Source organism: Malus domestica, chromosome 11, assembly GCF_042453785.1.
Source record: "Malus domestica chromosome 11, GDT2T_hap1".
NCBI lineage: Eukaryota > Viridiplantae > Streptophyta > Magnoliopsida > Rosales > Rosaceae > Malus > Malus domestica.
Genome location: NC_091671.1, coordinates 17843290 through 17855500, shown reverse-complemented (window position 1 = coordinate 17855500; position 12211 = coordinate 17843290). Strand labels below are relative to the sequence as shown.

Sequence of the window (12211 nt, the reverse complement as noted above, 5' to 3'; positions counted from 1 at the left end):
AAACCACTGCTCTTGTGATACCAGCTTATGTTGTTCTAAGTCCTATTGATTAGAGAAGCTATTGTGATCGTAAAAGAGGAGAAGGTTTCAAACATAGAGGCTACAATGGCTTCTTCATCAGGATCGAACAATGCAGGTATGTTCTAAAAGGTTTTGGTTCTTAAGTATGTTAAATGCAAAATTTAGACTAGTTGTAATTAATTGGATGAATTCTTGTTTCTTGGATAAGTTGCTGCGATTTTATTCTTACAGTCTATAGATCATGAAGATGTCAATAAGTTGCTGCGATCTAAAGTAATTATATTCAAGAGACCTTCTTCCATGCAACTATCATATTCTAACTGTACCCATTTATAGTAGCATCATATGTACGCTGATAATTTGGAAAGACAAGTACATACCACGTATACTCAATTAGTTGAGTCACTACTCTCAAGTCCATGAACAATGAGACAATTGTGTAGATGCCTAATAGAGAATAAGGTCACTAAACCGTGACCGGCCTAAAGTTCTTGCATGTAGTTCTACATACATATCTTGCAAAAAATAAGCAAGTACTAATACGTGAAGCACCACAATTGTTTTATAGATACATCTTTAATCATTAAAAGGCACAATTATTTTATAGATACATCTTTGATCATTAAGAGGTTTGATATGACCTTTCTCATTTTAGAAACTTGTCCCCCGAACTATTGAGGTCCTTGTTTGATTCATAGAGAGACGAGTTGATAAAATCTAATTCACGAACCTCAAGTTACTAGGATGCTTCACATAGTTTCATATTTGATAAGGATCAATTAAACCACCTTGTAGTTATGATTTTCTTCATAATTGTAATCAGAGCTTCACCTCCTGCACAATAATAAAAGGGGATCTTTCTAAACTACACTGACCATTATTATGATACGTGGATGCAAATTTTGTACATGGTTGAATTGACGAAATTCCACCTACAAATATCATTAGCCTAATTGACGAACACCTAGAAAAAAAGGGGGAGAGTGTCCCAAAGGGCCTCTATTGCTTGAGTTAGAAAAGTAGTTTGAGAGAAAATAACAACTTGAGAGAATTCTGAGTAGTAAGTGGTGGTTACCATTTTCCATGTTTGACTTAGCTATTTATATACCTAAACCCTATCATGCAGCTGGAAGGGGATGTTGCTAGCCATACTAGGCAGACCTTAATGTTTTGCTAGTGATGGAAAGAGCGTAGGCGGCCATACACCAAACGGGAGACTCCGAAGAGTCGGCTTCCCACTATTATAGGGTTGGTTATGGCCTAGTGGCAGGACGTATCATGCGCTCGAAACACCTTTGATATATTGGTGAACCAAAGGCCTAATACTTGTAGGATAGACAAGTGCCATGGTCACTCATGGAGAGTAGACAGATGTCACGTTCCCTGAAAATGGTGTGTGGTCTGCTCACGATGCCAAGGGTAAAATTGTCATAGTGAGCATATAGTCAACGTGTCCTTCTATTGGATGTAGTTAATTTATATCTCCACAAATGCCTTTGTGAACACGGAAATTTCCTGAAACGAAAGAGACAAGAACAACGTGCACAAACAAATATTTGTATTTTTGATGAAAGAGACAAGAACAACGTGCACAAACAAATATTTGTATTTTTGATGATTTTGGGTTACAATCTCTCTCTATTTTAATCCTCTGATTCGATCTCCGTAAGGTGTTGATTTGTGGATGTTTCGTTGATCCAAGGGCCGTTGAGGCTTGATCTTGGATGAACTGTTGGAAGTTTCTTCAAAGGGCCGTGGGCTTGATCTTTGAAGGTGGATTTGAGCGGATCTTCAAAGGGGCTTTTGGGCTTGATCTTTGAAGAACAGTGATGAATGGATCTCCAAGGGCTTTTGGGCTTGATCTTGAAGAACAGTGATGAACGGATCTTCAAGGGCTTTTGGGCTTGATCTTGAAGAACGGTTGGATGTGTGGATTTGTCGACGTTGTTGATTCAAAGGGCCGTTGGGGCTTGATCTTGGATGAACGGATGATGAACGATGGTGCTTTCTTCAAGGGCCGTCGGGGCTTGATCTTGAATTGGTGGATGGTTGATCCAAGGGCCGTCGGGGCTTGATCTTGGAAGAACGATGAACGAAGAACGAAGAACACTTTCTTCAAGGGCCGTCGGGGCTTGATCTTGAATTGGTGGATGATTGTTGATCCAAAGGGCCGTTGGGGCTTGATCTTGGAAGAACGATGAACGAAGAACGAAGAACACTTTCTTCAAGGGCCGTCGGGGCTTGATCTTGAATTGGTGGATGATTGTTGATCCAAGGGCCGTCGAGGCTTGATCTTGGAAGAACGATGAACGAAGAACGAAGAACGCTTTCTTGATTCTTCGGGAACCTGGATGCTTGAGAGCTTCGGAGTTTCAGAGCTTCAGAGCTTCAAGAATTTTGCCTAATGATTTTGGTTCCCTCAAATGAATGAAATTGGCTTCTATTTATAGAATTTTCCAAGGCCTAATTTTGAATATAATATTCCAGATGAAATAAGTCGTTTCTGCTAGGTGTTGACACATGTCCTGTTTGATGACTTTTCCAACTTATTTCAATTTTTTGTTTAGACACACGCTACGTGTAAAATTTATGTAATACATGAGCGTTGAAACTTTGATTTATCGGTCAACATTTATTTACCGAAATTTTGATGTCTACAAATGCCCCCACTTCAAGGCGCGTCGTATACATGTGCTTGTCACGTGTAGGAGATGCGTTTTGAAGTCCCTTACTGTAGATGTCGATCCAAGGGCCATCGAGGCTTGATCTTGAATTGGGCTGGAGATTTCTTCAAGGGCCGTTGAGGCTTGATCTTGAATTGGGCTTAAGATTTCTTCAAGGGCCGTCGAGGCTTAATCTTGAAGGTTGAAATTGGACCACAAGGAGTTTCATGTGGTAGATGATCCTTGGCTTTGGTAGTGGATGAATCGGCACGTATTTTGTTGCACTTGTTGACTTTCCACAACTTTGATCTTGAACTGGGTTGGAGGACTTTCTGGATTCCTCCAATTGTTTACTTTCCACAGCTTATTCTTGAACTGGATTTGATTCAAGGGTGGTAGACACTTGATCTTGAATCGGATTTGTGATTTCCTCAAGGGCCGTCGAGGCTTGATCTTGAATTTGGCTGTAAGCTTCTTCAAGGGCCGTTAAGGCTTGATTCTTGAAGGTTGACTCGGACACATGACAAGCAGGCACGAGGTGAAGGTGACGACTTGTTACTCTGATCAATCTTTCTAATTCACACCTGAGCAGTTTGGTCAGCGGTATGATCTTCAAGATTGATGGGCTCTTCTTCCAGTTGGTGACTTGATCTTTAAGGATTTGATTCAAGGGTGGTGAATCGATACATGCAGCCTGCAATGCCTAGTAAGTCGACCCAAGAATTTGAGGGTCAAAACGAGTTCACCGTCCAGAGTGATTGCAACTTTGATGATATGAGATACTTTTGATTTTGAAGAAGTAACGGATGAATCGGCACGTGCTTTGTGCTTGTCTCCACATGCTTCAATGTATCATTTCCCTTGCCTTATCTATTCTTCTGGCAGAATGTGGCATATGCTCGAGTTCCTCAGTTCGGACTCCTTCTGCTGAGTTGACTGTGCAGGCTGCATTCTTCTCTGCTTGTTTCTTCAGGCAGATGTGGCAGCTTCTCGAGTTCTTCAGCTCGGACTCCTTCTGCTGAGTTGACTGTGCAGACCGCATTCTTCTCTGCTTGTTCCTTCTGCACGTTGTCTCCACATGCTGCAAGGTATCATTTTCACTTGCCTTATCTGTTCTCCAGGTAGATGTGACAGCTTCTTTGGAAGTACAGCAGCAGTAGGAGACGAGTACTCGAGAGCAGTGCTAGGTAGGCAATCAGGGAAGGGTTCCAAGCAGTCGGTTCCTTACCCGAGTTTGAGTGGAGGTTCCGGCATATTGCTTTCTTTATCCTTGTCTTTGCAGGTAAGAACAATGACAAAGGAAAGGACAGGGAGAGTGCATGATATGAGATACTCTTGCTTTCTACCCTGGTGATATGAGATACTTTTGCTTTGGAGTCATTGGCTTGCAGAGGTACCCCAAGGAATAAGGAACACTGAATAACTCGAGAGGTTTCGTTGGGAAAGCATTTTTGGAGATGAAGAAAGGCTCTGTATGTTTGCCTTGCTATGGAAGGTGAAGATGGACAGTTATAGGAGGTCCCTTAATACCTGTAGAGGTACTATTCTTTCACTCGTGTCGGCAACTAACGCGTGATTGAACAGTAAACTTTACGTGTTTTCTCCTTCACCGAAAATATTTGACAAATTACCCGTGATTTGCGCAAAGTTGAGTGTGCATATGACAGGTGTTGACGAGGCTGAAAAAGACTGGCGCCTCTTCGATATCTGGGATCGGCGCTTCGACAAATTGCCCGTGATTTTCGCAAAGCTGAGTTTGCGTGTGACGGGTGCCGACGCGTCTGGAAAAGCAAGATGCTTCTCCGATTTCTGAGCTTGCCTCTTCGATTTTTGAATGGCCTCTTCGAATTCTGAGCTCGCCTCTTCGATCTCTGAAATCCCGTTGAGTGCTGATTTTTTATAGAGGCATGCAGTTCGTTTCAAAGCACACTTGAATTTTCGCTTGTGAAAACTCCCTTCTTGCACTTCTAAGATCTTGATTTGTCCGATCTCTTCTTTCTTCAACACTTTGAAAATGTCTGGACCCTCCGACCGTCGTTTTGACTTGAATCTTGGTGAAGAGGCAGTCCCGCCTTCTCCAGACAACATATGGCGCCCATCCTTCATATCCCCTACTGGTCCTCTTACCGTTGGGGATTCGATGATGAAGAATGATATGACCGCTGCGGTGGTGGCCCGGAACCTTGTCACTCCCAAAGATAACAGACTACTTTCCAAGCGGTCTGATGAGTTGGCTGTTAAGGATTCTCTGGCTCTCAGTGTGCAGTGTGCAGGTTCTGTGTCTAATATGGCCCAACGTCTATTTGCTCGAACTCGTCAAGTTGAATCATTAGCGGCTGAAGTGATGAGTCTCAAACAGGAGATTAGAGGGCTCAAGCAGGAGAATAAACAGTTGCATAAGCTCGCACATAGCTATGCAACAAACATGAAGAGGAAGATTGACCAGATGCAGGAATCTGATGGTCAGATTTTACTTGATCATCAGCGGTTTGTGGGTTTGTTCCAGCAGCATTTGCCTTCGTCTTTTGGGGCTTTGCCGATTGCTGAGGCTTCAAACAGTCAACCTCCGGCGCCTCCTCTTCCTGGAGCTCCGCCGAGTTGTGAGGCGCCACCTGATCGTCCTTGAAGATCCCCTCTTGTAAATTTGATTTGATTTGATTTTTTTTTTTAAAAAAAGGTATGTATAATGCAAATTTATGTAAAATTTCCAGAAAAATAAATAAAATGGATTTTATTTCTCTTAATGCATTTTTTTTTTTTAGAGAAATGAATAAAATAGGCTTTATTTCTCTCAATGCAATTATTATATATATATATATATATATATATTTTATATATATATATATATATATATATATATACATATTACATTATATACATGCACACACCGCACCATAACCCTTTCTCTTTTTTTTTTTTTTTAATTAATTAATTAATTAATTTTTTATTTTATTTTTTATATACAATGCTTTTGGTGCCACGTACATATATATAATACACACCCACCATATACACACACCCACCTTTTTTCTTTTTGTTGGCACATGGTGCCAGATGCACCATCCCTTTTTTATTATTTTTTTTTCTTTCTTTGCACATGGTGCCTGATGCACCCTTTTTTTCTCTTTTTTTTTTCACGTGGTGGCAGCACCACTTTGCTCCACCATCCTTTTTTTTTATTATATATTTTTCTGTATAAATTTAGGTGATGGGTAGAGGAATTTGCAGGGAGCGGAGCAAGGAGGCCGAGAAGATGGTGCTTCGAGCTTCACGATCGGCTAGTCGTTTGACGACGATCTTTGAAGTTCTTTGCTATCATGGTGGTCATAGTGACGAGCTCGAGGGAGGCCAGGCGCTGGTGGAAGGAGTCAATGCCGAGAGCGCAGAATGTAAGGCGTCGAGCTTCATGATCGGCTAGTCGTTTGACGGCGATCATTGAAGTTCTTCGTCGCTTGTGATCATGGTGGCCAGAATGCACTGCCGTTGCTGTTTTCCTGCGAAGATGAGGACGCACTGTTGCCTAAGGACGAGCCGACATGTTGCTGTGCCTTGTAGAGGAAAAGATGAAGTAGCTGCAGTCCCGCAACCCCCTCGCTTCGTTCATATTCACCGTCAACCGTTTCACGCACACCATGCATGTGTCGCAGTCGCCGCCGCATTTTACCAGCAGAAGTGGAGGGCACAGAGAGCTTCCATGGAGGGCAGGAGAGGAAGTGAGAAGTGGAAGAGAGTTACGGCGGAGAAGAGCTGCTGGTGGCACCAATGCTAAGGATGGTGCAGATTGTTGATGACGGCAGATGTGTAGCAGCTCAACCCTTTGAAGGCATACTGAAGGAAAAGATCTTGGAGTTGGAGTTGTCTCTGAAGCTGGACTTCTCCATTGCCTTCTTGTTCAGAGCGTGCGATGAGTTCTTGCAAGAAGTCCCGACCTTGAAGTAGACGAGCTTGAGGTCGTCGGCAGAGTGGAGGAGGATGTAGAGTTGGAGGAAGAGAGCGAGGAGACAGCGGGGGAAAAACTGAGGATGTTTTGAAAAAAAAGCTTGGCCATTTCTTGTTTGTTTCCGTTACTTCTGCACTTTGTGGTACCCGACCCGACCACCATGTACACGATGAAGAACCTCGGGACCAGCAATAGCACAAGCAACAACTCATGTGATTTTCCGCAAAAGGACAATCCCAGAACTTTAATTTCCCGCCATGTCCTTCTCCTCCACAATAGCCTCATTTCCCTCCTCAACTCCTGCCAAGCTACTTAGCACCACCATCGCCTTCTCCGCCAGGCCCGTCCTCTGCTCCGCCACCAGCGCCACTAGCGGCTTCACAGCTCCGGCGCTCACCGCCCTCTCTTTGTTGGGCTTTATCGAGCAGAGCTTGTACAGAGTCGTCAAGGCGTCATTTTTGCCCCTCATCGATCCACTTATTAACAGGGAAACCAGGGGCGGAATCGCGTTGCATGCTCCGATTGAGCCCTTGTTCTCTTCAATTAGCGCCAAGCTCAGCAGCGCACAGGCGGCGTTTTGCTTCGAGGTCTCTGTCTCGGTCTTGAGGACATACACTAACGACTTTATAGCTCCAGCATTGGTGATTATTGCCTTGTTCGATTCGTGCAGTGAGAGGTTAAATAGTGCTGTGTCGGCGTGCTCCTGCGTCCACGGATCGCTGCACCGTAGTAGAGGAATTAGAGCAGGGACGGCGCCGGACTCGCCAATCAAGGCGTGATTGTCGGCCCGGTTCTTCGCTAAAAGCCTGAGCTTGGCAGCAGCAGATTGCTTCACGGCAAGCAACGGCGATTGGAGGTCGTCGACGCAGATCTTGACCGTCGGCTGAAGATCCTCCGGGGAAATACTTTAATGATTTCGGTCGAGAAGTTCTCCCTCTGCAAAAACCCCTGACATGGCTCCGGTTCCGGCGCAGCCTCGGTTGATTCGGAGGTCGGCCCGTTTTCCGGCGACGGCAAGCTCGCAAGTCGTTGCAATTCTCCCGAGATATCACTGCTGCAGGCAGAGAAATCGCTGAAGGCTTGGGAGAGCTGGAGGTACTCCTTGTCAGATGAGACGGACTTGGCGGCGGAGCTATGGGTGCGTAAGGTGAGCTCGCCAAGGCGCATGTCGACGACCGAATCAGTTAGGTTCTCGGAGACAAAAGGCGATCAGGTGTGAGTCGTGAACTCGGTCGTGGTTAGTGGATCGCATTTTTGGTTGTTGTCGTCCATGAGAATCGATCAGGACGATCCGCCGTTGAGTGGTGGATTGTAATCGGCCGTGAGAATTGAGCATGAATTTGAAGGATGAGGGAGAGAGAGAGAGCTGGGACTGGGATTTTGGTTTCTTCTTCTTGGAGCTGGATTTAGATAATAGGTTTGGGCTTGGACAACCTCCTTTTGATGGGCTTATTGCTGCTAGAGGACATACATACACATATATATATGTATGAATATGTTCCTTTTTCTTTTTTTTTTTTTTTTTTTTTTTTTTTTTTTTTTTTTAATAATACATAAAACATATGTATATTTTTTTTTCCTTTTTTTTTTGTAAATACATAAAACATGTATCTCTCTTTTTTTTTTATACAAAGAAATTGTAATAGCATAAAAAACTTTTAATTAAATCTTTATTCCTTATTTTGGTGTGACTGAACTCAAATTTTGAATATTCGAGTTGCCTACGTACCCTTCCAAAGAAAGAGATCAAGTCAAAACGTAGTTCAAATGAGCGATGAATTTAACAATGATTTTGATGATGATTTCGCCATACACAGTTTATGCTCTTGCGAGCCAGGAGCTTTATGTCATGCAGTTTAGACTCGTGCAGGTGAGGAGCCTCGTGTCCTACAGTTTAGGCTCTTACAGATAAGGAGCTTTGGTTCGTGCAGTTTAAGCTCGTGCGAACAAGGAGCATTGGTTAGTGCAATTTAGGCTCGTGCGAACAAGGAGCATTGGTGTTGTCTTTTATGCTCGTGTAGACCAGGAGCTTTATGCCATGCAGTTTAGACTCGTGCGGGCGAGGAGAATTTGGGAATTTTGTCAAGCAATTCGGGAGAGTTGTTCCTCGCAATCTTCATAGCAAGGAGCTTTGACCTCGTGATTGAAGAAGTCTTCGGGTAAGAAGTCGCGCATCGTGATGGCAACAGACGATCTTTGTGTCTTAATTTCATCATCTTCAACACGTTCACGTTGCTTTGAAGGTTGACAAGAGCTGCTTTGCCCCCTTTCCGATTGGCGGACTTGTGGAGGAAACGTATGCTTCTTGTGCAATTTCTTAGGAGTGACTTGAGTCCATCCTTCAATTTTGCTTGTCTTAGAGGATGCCCCCAGCGGTTGAGGTGAAAACTTTGAGTCGGAAGAGCCAGAAGTGAAGGTGGTATAGTTTGACTTCACCACATCGTCAAGATCTAGCTCGATGATTCCTTTCTGAGCCAGCTTCATGATGAGATTTTTCAGCACAAAACATTTTTCTGTCGGATGACTGATAAAGCGGTGGAATTTACAGTACCTTGGACTGTCAGTGCGATTCATCTCTTCTGGCCGTTTGCACTCAAACAAACTAATCACCTTCTTTTCCAGCAAGTCTTCTAACATGGCAACCACATCAGAGTCGGGGAATGGATAAGTCCTCTCCTCAAGCTCCTTCAAAGTGCGTCTACGCATCTCTTGATCACGAAAAGCTTCGGTTTGAATCGCCTTGCCTCGTGTAGGGATTTTGACGGGAGATGTGTTGACCGTCATCGCTTCCTTGGTGGGTTTCCATGCAGCCTTTTCCACCTTTGTCCCAAGAACTTTTTTGTCCTTGTAGTCGGCGATCGGTTCTTTCTTCCCATGATGGGCGATGCTCAACTCCATGTCATGGGCGCGGGTGGCTAGCTCTTCGAAGGTCCGTGGTTTGATGCCTTGAAGGATGTATTGCAAACCCCATTGCATGCCTTGGATGCACATCTCGATTAAAGAGGTTTCCGAGAGCCTGTCTTTACAGTCGAGGCTTAGAGTGCGCCATCTGTTGATGTAGTCAATGACTGGCTCGTCCTTCTACTGCTTTGTGCTCGTTAGCTCTAGCATACTTACAATGCGGCGGGTGCTATAGAAGCGGTTGAAGAATTCCCGCTCTAATTGTTCCCAGTTGTTGATGGACTCAGGCTCTAGGTCTGTGTACCACTCAAAGGCGTTTCCTTTCAGCGAGCGTATAAATTGCTTGGCGAGGTAATCCCCTTCGGTTCCTGCGTTGTTGCAAGTTTCAACGAAGTGGGCAACGTGCTGTTTCGGGTTTCCATTTCCATCAAATTGCATGAACTTTGGTGGTTGATAACCCCTCGGCATCCTTAAGGCGTCGATCTTCTTTGAATACGGCTTTGAGTACAACCCGAAGGTATTTGAGCTCCCTTCGTACTGTGCCTTGATGGTGTTGGTGATCATCTCTTGCAACTGCTGGATAGAAAGAGATCCCATGAGTGCCGCTGTTTGGTCTGGCTCCGGCTTCACATTGTTTTTCTCCACCTGAGGCTCATCTTTTTCGTCATCTCTTCTCTTTAGTGGATCATTCTCTGGGTCGGGTTTCTCGCTGTCCTGCGCCTCCAGTCAGTAGACTAATGCTGCGATCTGCAAGTCTTTTTCTTCCACAGTTCGAGTTAGTCTTGCGATTGCTTCATTCATTTGAGCAAGTTGTTCATCGATTGAAGTTGCTCTAGTGGTCATGACTTGAATGGCTGAACTGCTGCTTGAATCGTCATCGGAGAGCATGGATTCGGGGTATTCCCTTGGTCTTTCCCCCCTTGGTGCCCTTAGTGAGGCTAAGGCGATCACAGGCTCGTGCCTTGGGTACTCTCGTTCCTTTGGCAGAGTTGATGCAGAGGTGAAAGAGGTGGCAGAAGTAGCTTTTGCTTTGCTTCGAGTCGTGATGCCCAAAGTGACACCACTTGCGACGAGGGCGTCTTTGTTCTTTGCGCCGGTTATGGGAACAGCTTGAGCCTTCCTTGATGTCATTGATTTTGGAAGTGTGCTTATATTTCTTGAACGGAGGAAGAGATGAGAGGTAGAGACTGTCCCACCGGGCGTGCCAATTTTTGAACATGGAAAATTCCTGAAACGAAAGAGACAAGAACAACGTGCACAAACAAATATTTGTATTTTTGATGATTTTGGGTTACAATCTCTCTCTATTTTAATCCTCTGATTCGATCTCCGTAAGGTGTTGATTTGTGGATGTTTCGTTGATCCAAGGGCCGTTGAGGCTTGATCTTGGATGAACTGTTGGAAGTTTCTTCAAAGGGCCATGGGCTTGATCTTTGAAGGTGGATTTGAGCGGATCTTCAAAGGGGCTTCTGGGCTTGATCTTTGAAGAACAGTGATGAACGGATCTCCAAGGGCTTTTGGGCTTGATCTTGAAGAACAGTGATGAACGGATCTTCAAGGGCTTTTGGGCTTGATCTTGAAGAACGGTTGGATGTGTGGATTTGTCGACGTTGTTGATCCAAAGGGCCGTTGGGGCTTGATCTTGGATGAACGGATGATGAACGATGGTGCTTTCTTCAAGGGCCGTCGGGGCTTGATCTTGAATTGGTGGATGGTTGATCCAAGGGCCGTCGGGGCTTGATCTTGGAAGAACGAAGAACGAAGAACACTTTCTTCAAGGACCGTCGGGGCTTGATCTTGAATTGGTGGATGATTGTTGATCCAAAGGGCCGTTGGGGCTTGATCTTGGAAGAACGATGAACGAAGAACGAAGAACACTTTCTTCAAGGGCCGCCGGGGCTTGATCTTGAATTGGTGGATGATTGTTGATCCAAGGGCCGTCGAGGCTTGATCTTGGAAGAATGATGAACGAAGAACGAAGAACGCTTTCTTGATTCTTCGGGAACCTGGATGCTTGAGAGCTTCGGAGTTTCAGAGCTTCAGAGCTTCAAGAATTTTGCCTAATGATTTTGGTTCCCTCAAATGAATGAAATTGGCTTCTATTTATAGAATTTTCCAAGGCCTAATTTTGAATATAATATTCCAGATAAAATAAGTCGTTTCTGCTAGGTGTTGACACATGTCCTGTTTGATGACTTTTCCAACTTATTTCGATTTTTTGTTTAGACACACGTTACGTGTAAAATTTATGTAATACATGAGCGTTGAAACTTTGATTTATCGGTCAACATTTATTTACCGAAATTTCGATGTCTACAGCCTTCACAAATACTTGTGTTTAGGTAGGAAACAAAAAGAGATGTACTTCCAATTGACATATGATTTTTTTTTTTTCCAAAACAAGGTAGGTTTCAAAATCTTTGTAGGAAAAGACTTCCTTTTTATTTCCCCACAAGGATTTATATATATAGGAGATGACCCTTGCTTAAATTGCGTAGAGAATTCACATAGAAAATATCTCATGTTTGAAAATTTTCCTTCTTCTTCCTTGATTTCATCATGCCCCTGGTTCTTCTCAAATGGCAGCACGTGGGCCGCTGCTAGGTACATTAGGAGCTGATGCCGCAGCTTAACTGGGTTGGAACAAAGGTTGGGCATCTGGGCTTGCCCTGATGCTGCTTGTGGC

At 44.2% G+C, this 12211-nt stretch overlaps 1 pseudogene; it reads right to left on the bottom strand.

Moving 5' to 3' along the window:
• Nucleotides 1-6868: 6868 nt before the first annotated feature.
• Nucleotides 6869-7827, bottom strand: LOC103425969 (U-box domain-containing protein 12-like; annotated as a pseudogene).
• Between the last annotated feature and the right edge of the window lie 4384 nt (nt 7828-12211).